This window comes from Rousettus aegyptiacus, unplaced genomic scaffold (genome assembly GCF_014176215.1).
Source record: "Rousettus aegyptiacus isolate mRouAeg1 unplaced genomic scaffold, mRouAeg1.p scaffold_m13_p_12, whole genome shotgun sequence".
Lineage (NCBI taxonomy): Eukaryota > Metazoa > Chordata > Mammalia > Chiroptera > Pteropodidae > Rousettus > Rousettus aegyptiacus.
Window position 1 is genome coordinate 52,302,314 of NW_023416287.1, and position 10,442 is coordinate 52,312,755.

The 10,442-nt window shown below is 40.3% G+C and overlaps 1 protein-coding gene across 11 annotated transcripts in view; it reads left to right on the top strand.

Annotated features, from left to right (window-relative positions):
* The first annotated feature begins 2,680 nt into the window (after window positions 1-2,680).
* The window catches only part of DLGAP1 (DLG associated protein 1), a 782,830-nt gene continuing 775,068 nt past the window's right edge, over window positions 2,681-10,442 (top strand). For all 11 annotated transcript variants that reach the window (XM_036229039.1, XM_036229053.1, XM_036229052.1 and 8 more), the window contains exon 1: window positions 2,681-2,933. The gene's annotated coding sequence lies outside the window, so the exon portion shown is untranslated. The remainder of the gene's footprint in view (window positions 2,934-10,442) is intronic.

A 10,442-nucleotide genomic window follows, 5' to 3' on the forward strand; every position in this document is an offset into this window, starting at 1 on the left:
ATCCTTAATTTAATCACATCTGCACATTGTCATGTAAGATAACATTTACAAGGAATTAGGATGTAGACATCTTTCCAGGGCTTTTATTCAGCTATCACATTGTCTATGACTAGAAATAGACATAGAGAGTAGCCCTGGCTTACAGTAGTGCTTATAGGCACTATGCTTATATAAAGTAGGTAACTGGCCATATATATATATATGTATGTATTTAAATAGCTTTCTTTAACTAATAACAAGCATATGTATACTTGTTTCAATTACAAAAAAAGTGGTTATCAGTTTTACTTGCACAATATCACTACTTATTTCCTGATAGCTCTAAGGGTTTAATGTAAATTTCATAGCTAGTCAATGTAACAGACATTTATCATTTTTCCTTTTTTGACTTTAGCATCAAATTTTTCTTCCTAATAGCCCCCTGAACTTGTTTTGAGCAGTTGCCTATCCCCAGTTATGTATACTTTTGGAAGGGAGATAGACCAAGGTGCCTGTTTTCCATTTTGGAAGTTAAAAAAACTAAATGCTTTCTCTCCCTATGCTGGTACAGCCAGGGAGTTAGTTGCCTAACTGAGGTTTGGCCAAAGAAATGATCTACCCTTTGATTTGAATTTTGATCTAGCAACATGAGGTTAGAAGTAACAGCTGACACTTATTCGTATTGACTGAGCAGCACCAAAGCAAACTGTTTCTGTCTTTGCAGCTTTCTGGCCCTCCAGTACTATCTCAAATCCTGCCTGTTTCCAAGACTGCTTTCCAGCTCCCCCTTCAATTACAGAAGCTTTCAATATCTTACCAATAAATTACTTTTTCCTAAGTTAGCCAAATTTGGTTTCTGTCACTTACAGTCAGAAAATTCTAATAATAGTAGTGTTATATAGATACTATTGTTGCTGGGTTAAATCTACCATAGGAATTTTGTAAGATTTACTTTCTTCTTCAAGTAATTTTATTTAGTAAAGTCACCTAATTTGGGTTAGGGCCTGACAATTAGATTAGCCTTCTTATTTATGTGACCTCATTAAGAATTCTATAGAGTAAACATATTTACAAATCAGGAAAGGCAAGGTAGTAGCTTTTTCTAGATTATGAAGGCAGTTTTTCCTGTCAGTATTTTGCCTTTTCATGGAATGTTTTTAGAAGCATAAGTGCCCCTATACAGTCATTCCTGAATCGGCTGGTGATATTTGTTAGAGCTTTGTGAAAGCAGTGCTGATCATGGTACTACAATGTTGAGGATTTACTTCCATTTCTTTGAGTGGTTAGTGGTTTAAAAATTTTTTTTCTTCTCTTTAATGGAAAATCACTCAGTGAAATTGGGGAAAAGCGATTATTTATCTGAGTCATATTTTTATGGAAACTGTTTTTCACCTCCCTACATTTTTAGAACTGTTTTCTTTAAAAAGCATATTCTATTAATATTTATAATTAGATATCACACAAAGCAGATGCTAAATCTTATGCTATAACTTTATGGGTACAATTACATAAAGAAGATTATATACTCTTTGGCATGGTGTTCTCTCTAGGAGCTGTAGCACAAAGGACATTCTCCATGAAGATGACCATTCTTTTTTTGAGTGGAGGGAAACAGGAAGACAGTGGTTAATTAACCATGATTATTTTAACTATATCATCCAGAACATTTAGTATTTGGGTGGGTAGAGAAGTTCAATGAATACTTGATTGAGTTCTTTTCTTTAATCCACATCTCAGTTCACCTATTCACACCATATATCTCTGTTATTACTTTAAAGCCACATGGATTCTTCCTATTTTTGGAGTACTTAGAGGTGAAGACCCCAGCCTATGTGAAGGAGCCTGGCTTCCAGATACCCTTGGAGGGAGTGTGGTGAGTTTACAAAGGTCAGAGGACAAGAGAAAAAGAGATTCATTTTTTTCTGATTACCTTTAGGCTAACAGCAAGAGGAACTGATGGATTAAATTGTGTCATTTAATCCACACATCCTTCCAAGATTTGTCATTGCACAGATGGGGAAACTGAGGCTCTGAGGAATAACTGGTTGACAGTAATGGCACCTAATTTGAACGTTAGTCCTTGTGAGACCGGACTCTTCACTACTCTGTCTCCTCTGTGGCGATTACTTCTTCAAAAATGCTATTTGGACCCTGAGAATGAAGAGAAGACAGCAAACCCTCTGCTCATCAACATGATCTCCTGTAACAGAAAGTACTATGAGCTCCTAATGCCCTCCCTTAAAAAGGCAAGGTTGGGAACAACGCCTGTCAAGAGGCGAGGGGAAGCTTTAATTCTCCCGAGACGCTACGCAAGGGAACGGATGGGGCACGCCCACTAACGGGTCGCCGCCTCTGGGTTCCTTACCTGGAGTGTAGGGCTTTCCCTTCCGTCCGGTGTGAGAGCTCTTGCGAGCAGAACCCGCAGGCCAGGAGCACGCTCCAGGGGACGCCGGCGCCTCCCCGCGGCCTCGGCGCACGTGCCTGGGCTGGGGCCAGGGCTAGTGGCTGCGCCGTAGTAGCTGGGGCGGGTGAGAGAGGCTGGCTCCCGGCCGCGGCCGCCGCCCACCCGCCGGCTCCGGTGGTTGGGCGGAGGAAGCGCGGGACTCCTCCTCTCCACCGTATTAACATGCACCCAGGGGCGGGTGACCAGCCCAGCTTCGCCGCCCCAGCCGGCCGCGTCCGGGCTCTCAGTCTCCTCGCCAGAGGGGAGCGCAGCGCTCCGGGCGCCGCAATCCCCAGGACACGGCCTCTTCGACACCTTCGGCCCCGGCGAATCAGTAGCAGCAGCGGCGAGAGCGGCCGCAGCCGCCTCGGCTCCTCTCCTTAGTCCTTCTCCTCACCCCACTGAGAATCTGTCCCGACAACGAGGACGCCCCTTTCATCCTCCCGCCGAGGCTGGTGGGACCGACGGACGGACCCAGAGACGGAGGGTCGGACTGCGGGGTAGCGGCAAGGTAACGCCAGGCTGCGCCGCAGGGCTGGGGCTTGCGCGCGTGGCAGTGACCACTGGAGTCCGGGCCGCTGCCACCGCCGCTGTCGCGGCGCGCTAGGTGGTTCTTGGCCGCCGCGCGGTCGCGGCTTCTCTTGACAGTGGAGGAACTATAGGCTAGGCTCCTGGCCGCCCTCCTGCGGGACCCCTTCACTCTCGCCTTCCGCCGCCTGGGGCGCACTCGGGGACGCGGCGCCTTTAGGATCCCGGGAACCCCCGGGCCGACGCGCCCCTTTCCAGGCTTGCAGTCCTCATCGCTCTTCCCTGGGGCCTTAGGAGGGGATAGATTTCTAATTGCGACAGGGTCCTGGAAGGAGGAGATGAGAACACCAACCAGTCCCAGTCATCTCCATCGGCCAAATTCATACTTCCTCCCACCCCCAACCGCGGATGCACCTTGCAGGAGAGGAAGGGGGCTGACCAATGCAGCGGGTGTCTCGACCCACTCCTGGGTCGTTTCCAAAGCAAGTTGTTGCACTTGTTTTTTAGGTGACATTTTGGCATTGGTTGTGGAGAAAGCCTCCTCCGTGTGTGTGTGTGTGTGTGTGCGCGCGCGCGCGCGCACTTCGTAAGAGAAAAAGCCAGAGAAACAGGCACAAAGAGAGACAGGCACAGGGAGAAACGGAGATACAGCAAGAGAGAGAGACACACACAGAGAACGGGGTCTAAGGGGGAGGTCACTGTAGAGTTGTCCCTGCCCGCGGCCGAGGCCAATTCCTGGCGAATCGCATGGCAAGCGATGAGACCCGGTATTCAGCGACTTGAATGAGAGGGACTGGAGCCGAGACCAAACAGAGACCTCTCCTCTGGGCTGGGAGGGATAACAAATTGCACTTTCATTGAGGGTCGGCTGCAGCTGCGGGAGGGACCTTCCGAGGGCCGCGCGGGGATGAAGACCCTGCATTCAGGACTCGGGCTGCTGCGCTTTTTGCGCAAGACGAGATGTCTCTGCTTGGCCGGGTGGCTCTGGGAGGCCGTGGGAAGGGGCAGCCCGCCGCTCCGTTGCCCAAGACAGAGTGTTGATGCCTGAGCGTCGTTCCAGCCCTTGCTCGGCTCCCGGGCTAGCATCCCTCCTGGCCAGTAACGCTGAGGAATTTTTTTTGTTTGAGAAGCGGAGGGCGTGCAGAGAAGGGACTGAGGTGGCGAGACAGCTGGGACAGGGAAACCAGCGAGTAAGATGTTATTTCTTTTGTGGACTCAGGCGAGACTGTACACTCCTGACACAGTGAGCCTGGCTCTAGTGCGTGAGAGATCGATGCTCTCTGTCTCCGCGGCATAACACGTGAAGTTATGGAATTACAAGATGAGAGACATATAATAAAAGTAACAATTAAAGACAGATCTTTCTTTAGCTTTGAGAGTCTTCACGAATGGTTTTGTAAAGTGCTAATGGAGCAATCTGAGTTGCATTGCAGTCAGATCCTGGGATGAGGGATGTTTAGAACTAAGAAAGCGATTTTTGGACTGAATGCGAACACCTTCTAAATTATTTTTACCAAGACGGAGCTGACTGTCTTTTGACTGTTATTTATAGCAGAATTTCAGTCACAGGAAACAACTTTCACTGGCCTAATTTTGCTTATATAGCAATAGATCTCATCCTAACTTGAATGAAAATGACATGGAGGCAAGATATGTTATAAATACCCTAATTTATCTAATGTCAAAGGATTAAGTTTTCTTTGCTTAAAATTTTAAAAAGGAAATTCAGATCCATAAATAAAATTTGAATATGTCTATGCAAAATACATGAAATTTAAATGTTTAGGTTATAAAAGCTACACTTGCTTAAGAAAATTCATATTCTGTCATGAAATAGGGAAGCTCGTAGAAATCTGGTGTCAATTATCTTGTTATTAATTTCCTTATGACATATTAGTTCAGTTTAAAGTTGCTATAGGGAAGTCACTCCTTGAAATAGTCCTAGTTCCAAATCTAAAATTCTATGACTTTTAAAAAAATTAACTCATTTAAGAGAAGTATTACTTTATAAGAGAAAAAAATTGAGTGCATTTGCAAATACAGCATATTTTTTAAAATTTAAATTTCTCCATTTTTCTATATATTTCTATTCTAAGATTAGTTTACCAAATAAAATATTTTATCTAAAAAAATTATAGGCCATATAAATCTTGCCAAACCGTACTAGGTAACAGATTCTTTTAAAAAATTACAAGATAATTTTCTGACAGCTCTTCGAATCACACAGAAACAATTGTGTTTTGGTAGGGGGAATACTGAGTATATCAGTTTTCCTTATGGGAAATTTTTATGGTTTAACATCTTTAATTTCACCTTCAATATAAACTTTGCCCTGCCTGAACAAAAACCTCGATAAAACATATCAGTGATTATTAAAATCAAGACCTTTCTCTCAAAATATTATGGAGCCCATACAGGGAAATTGCCTAAAACTAAGTGCTGTTCTTCTTTTAAATTCTTCTAAGCTCAAGTATCCTATTGAATCACACTTGGAAATACAGATTACATCTACGTTGATTTAACTTGATTAAGTATGTGTGCCTTTATCCCATATAGCCACCTAAACTGATTTTTTGAAATATAATATTAAAACGGGGCAGAGGGGAACCGAAGTTTTACCAACTACTCATTTAGAGATATGTGTAGCATAGTAGTAGTTTCAGCTACAACTTAGTTGAGACATATGCCACATGCTTTGAATAGCAACTTCTTCTCTAAACAAAGAATTCAGCATTCTGATTTTTATTTTCTATTTCAAATGCAGCAAAAAATAGTAAAATGCTATCTTCGTGTACATGTGTATAGGGACGTTTCTAAGACAGACTCTAATTCACATTGCAGTGTCTTCTTGGTCATTCCCACAAATTGTTCTGCCCTTTATCAGAGGAAATCTGCTCCATGCAGAAGGATTTGTTTCTTCTTAGGAAGTATTCAGTTGGAAGACTTTTATGAAGATATCATCTCTATAGAAACCACACTTGCCTCTTCTTGCTTAATTTAAGAAAATGATGTATTCGTAAATTCTTTTCTTTCTTTTCTCTTTTCCTTTGGTAATTATTTTCTCCTGCTAAAGGAACGCCATTAAATCAGGAAGACTGAAAGGGCTTCTGAAAAATCTAAAATGCTTTTTCCAATCCTCACCTCCCACACTAACAGTCTATGCCTTATGTCTGTGGTATGTTGTTCTCTTTGTACATTTTTATTTTAAAGAAACACAATCACAAGAAGGCCTTTTTCCAGCATTCTAAAAATTTTTGTGCTGTTGAGACGCTTGGAGGTTCAAAAGTACTTCATTGCTTGGGCTGTCTCTTTTATTTCTAGAAGATCCTAAGGATTTGAAATTCTTTTTTTAAAAAAAGGAATAATTTTAATGGCCCCCAAAGTATTTTTTTTTAACATGGTAATTTTCAGCCTGAGTCCTCTTTTAGCTTTATAGAGGTGATTTTCTCTAGATGGTGTGGTCTATCAAAAATTGCCAAAGTTGTTGTTCCCAGTATGCTCAAACATTTTTCTACTACAAAGGAGGATTTAGAGCTAATCTTCAGCCATTCACTTTAATTTGTTAAAACATCCACCGACAACTCCTTTTAGAAGATACCAGGTACCAGCAGCTCCTTTTCTTCTAACACCTATTTGGCTTATGCAAAAAATATATACAACATAAATGTTATATATAATATATTAATATATAATATTAACGTGTTAACATATAATATTTATGTAACACATATTTATTATTATATTATATATTATATATTCATATTAACAATATATATGTGCTACTTTTTTTGTAACTCTGCAATACACAAACGTGCAGAGCGAAACATGTGGTTGGGAACAGGAAAAATGGGATGGGGTTAAAAAGTTAAAAAGGCTAATGACTTTCCTTTGAGGTCTTTTCTTCCTTACTCAGATTGTGCAGAGGTTGTTATTGCATATGAGATGTGCTGACAGATCAATTTTACATCCTTCACTCTAGGACATGGTAGGGACCAGACAACTGGTGTACTAGTTGAGATAGTAGAGGTTTTCTTTTCCTTTTCTTTTCTTTCTTTTTTTCTTTCTTTCTTCTTTTTTTTTTTTTTTTAGAAATTTTTCTCTGCCTTTATTGACTTAAGATTTCTCCTGGTTGGTGTTATGTTCTCCTTTCTGTAGGAGTTGATGATTACTGGGTAACAAGTAACATTCCACTTCAAAAGACCAGCTCACACTCGGGAAGCCTTCTGTATGTATAGCCACAGATATTTGGCCCAGATTCTTGAGCCTTTTTTGGGTAGATGAGAACTAACATAGTTGGGTTATGATTACCCCATTTGGGGTTGTTGTGAACTAGATATGAATGTTCTGAATCTGCTCTAAAGATGCAAACCCACCATCCTCCTGGTAATTGCCCCAAAGTAAACTGTTTGTTTTCATATTCACTTATCATAGTTTGCTCCTCTCTTGTCATTGACAACTTTTATGACTCTTCTCAATGTTTTCTTATCAGATTTGTAAGAAACAAGAGAAAAGCAAGCATGAAGAGTGTGATTTGACAGTATATTAACTGCCCAACCCTGCCAGATTTTCTTAGTATTCAGCAGAGGTCTTGCTGAAGCCATGGATAAGCAGGATGATAGGAGAGGATGATTTGTGCTGGGACTTGCTTATCTCCCTAGTTTATACATCCCTGTCTGCACCAGGAGGGTTCAGGGACATTTAAGTGGCTCCCTCAGGCAGCTTGTGGGAAGGTCTCTCTCTCCAAGCACATTTCCAGTTCTGCTGTTTTTCTCCATGACATGGTTTTAGCTAATTTAAAACATCTGCTAGAGTAACTTGCCTTGTAATGCTACTACTGGAGAATGGTTATGAGTATATGATAGGACAGGCATTAACTCTCACTCTAACCTTGTGATTATAACCTTTCCTAGGAGACCCTTTCTGTCTTGGTTTCAGTTTCAGTGGAAATGCAGTTTGAAGTCTATTTCTGGATGAGAAATTTCCCTGCTAGATATCACTGAGATTTCTTTATAAAACACATACCTCAGTTTTGATCTCATCTCAGACTTTCTCAAACAACTATTCTTTGATACGATCCATCATCATACTACTCTAGCAAAAAGACAAAGCACAGTCACTACCTTCGAAGCTCTATTCCTGGACATTAACCTAGAAGGCAAAGGAATTTTTTCATTCTTTCAGAGATGTAATTTTCCATTTAGAGCTCAGAAGAGGCAGCAGGGGAACCTTGGAGCAGTAACACATTTAGAAGTTTATTGTGTGAGCCCTAGCTCAAGCAATTCAGATGAGACTCACTTGACTCTATAGCTTCTATGCAGCTGTATAAGATGTCTTTCCCCTGCTCTGCTTGGAAAACTTTTTTCTTACATCGTTTCCTCTTTTCTGAACCTCAGCTGAAAAGTCACTTAGTAATGCTCGTCAGTTGAATGAAGTTTTATTTGCTTTATACTTTTTTTTCATTATCCTTTCATAGTAAATGATGAGTTGACTTTGGTGATTATCCAAATGTAGTACATTCTATACTATTCAATTGACTGTCTTCTCCATCGAATTGTGCATTCCATGACATCAAGAACTAAATATAATGTGTTCACCAGATATCACTGATGCCTAGCACAGTACCTGGCACTTAATAAATGGTCAGTAAACACTGGTTGAGTGAATCAATAAATGAACAAATGAGTGAGTGGTTCGACTCTGTAAGGACCGTAATGCTGAGGGTAGTATTACATGGTTTTTGCATGGCAATCTTTGTAGTCTCAAATCTACATTCTTTGGTCTTAAGAATACTCTGATAATACCCAGTAGACACAGGGCTGAAATAAAAATAAATATTAAAACAAAACACAAAAGACTCTTGTTCTTTCCCTTTTCTTCTCTTTCTTACTCAAAATAAACATAATAATAGCTTAACCACCCCACTTGCCTGTATATTGAATTTAACCCTGCCTTTCAAGGCTTAGCACAAGCTCTTTTCTCACCCTTTATTCCATAGGATTTAGCATTCCTTCCCGTACCTCTACTGAATTTGATACATATTTAGATCTTGGTTTTGTTTTGAATTTCACTTTTCGTTTATGTTCCTGTCTACCTCCATGAGACCATAAACTCAAGAAATAACAGAGATAGTAGCTAGAATAGGATTTGCATATGGAAGGATTACAAACTATTCATTGAGGAGTAAAAGATCACAGGGATGAGAGACAAATGTAGTAGAATACAGAAAAATGTTTACAACCGACTTTCTTGCTTGAGGTTGATCTGTATAGAACCTATTTGAGGTGGCTCTCACTCATAGGGGATATTGGAACCTACCATTTAAAATTATATGGAATCATAGCATTCTAGGTATTTTTATGATTTTTATACAAGATTCTGGCCAGGCGTAGTACATTCTATACTATTCTAAGCTCCTGAGATATTTGAGTGATATGGTGAAGTAAGTCAACTTCATAGATATGTTAACCTGCCACTTGGCACTCTGTTTTCTATGCGAGATCCACTGTTGAGCCTTAAATGATCTAGGAGAAAAAGTAAGACTCAACATGGACATAGCCCATGTTTTTACAAAGTATAATGTGTAATAATTTCTCTAGATCTGCCTTTCTTTAATTGACAATTTATAACATTCTGCTTTAAGACTCCTAAGGGATCTAGATGATAGATGTTAGATATTTGGCATGTATATAGCCTTTCTAAGTATCAGCAAACAAAAAAATATATAATATCTCCAGTGTAGTCATCAGGATGGAGAATACAGAATTGCAAAACACCGTTCAAATCCATGGACAGCTTAAAATCTAATACAAAGGATAAGATCACAATGTAATCTGAGAGGTAATTTATTAGAATGTGTTACAAAATAAAACTTAAGTTTTCAAAAGCCTGGGAACAATCATACTTTTCTTGAGCTTTTACAGAGGAGCATAGCTCAGGAAAGAATGGCATTATTGTGAAATGCTTCCTAGAGAGGAAGATCTTAAACTGGACTTGGGTTTTAAGATAAGGCCAAACACTGTTTACAAAGACACGGAGATGCTAACCAACCTGGCATATTCCTGGTTCAGTAATGCTCTACTCCTCTAGTGCATTTTATTTAGACCTGGAAATGAATTTGAGAAGGATGAAGATACATTATGGAGAGTTTTAGTGATGACTATACAAGAATATATAGAATGGATAAGAGCATTGAAGGATTTTGAATAGAAAGTGACCTGAAGAAGTGGCCTCTTGGAACAATGGGAGTAGATCACTAGTCTATTACTAGGTTGGGACAGAGAGAAGCATTAGGAGGTCATTGCACTATTTAAGGCATAAATGATGAGAACCAGGTCTAGGGAGGTAAGGTTGGGAGAAAATAAGACATGAAATATTTTGAAAAAATTTTAAGTAATATTTGACTTTTTCTTTTCTCTTTTATCCTATATCTGTGTCACAAACTATTTTTCAATTTTTATTATTAATTAAAAATTATTGTGAAATATCTCAGTAT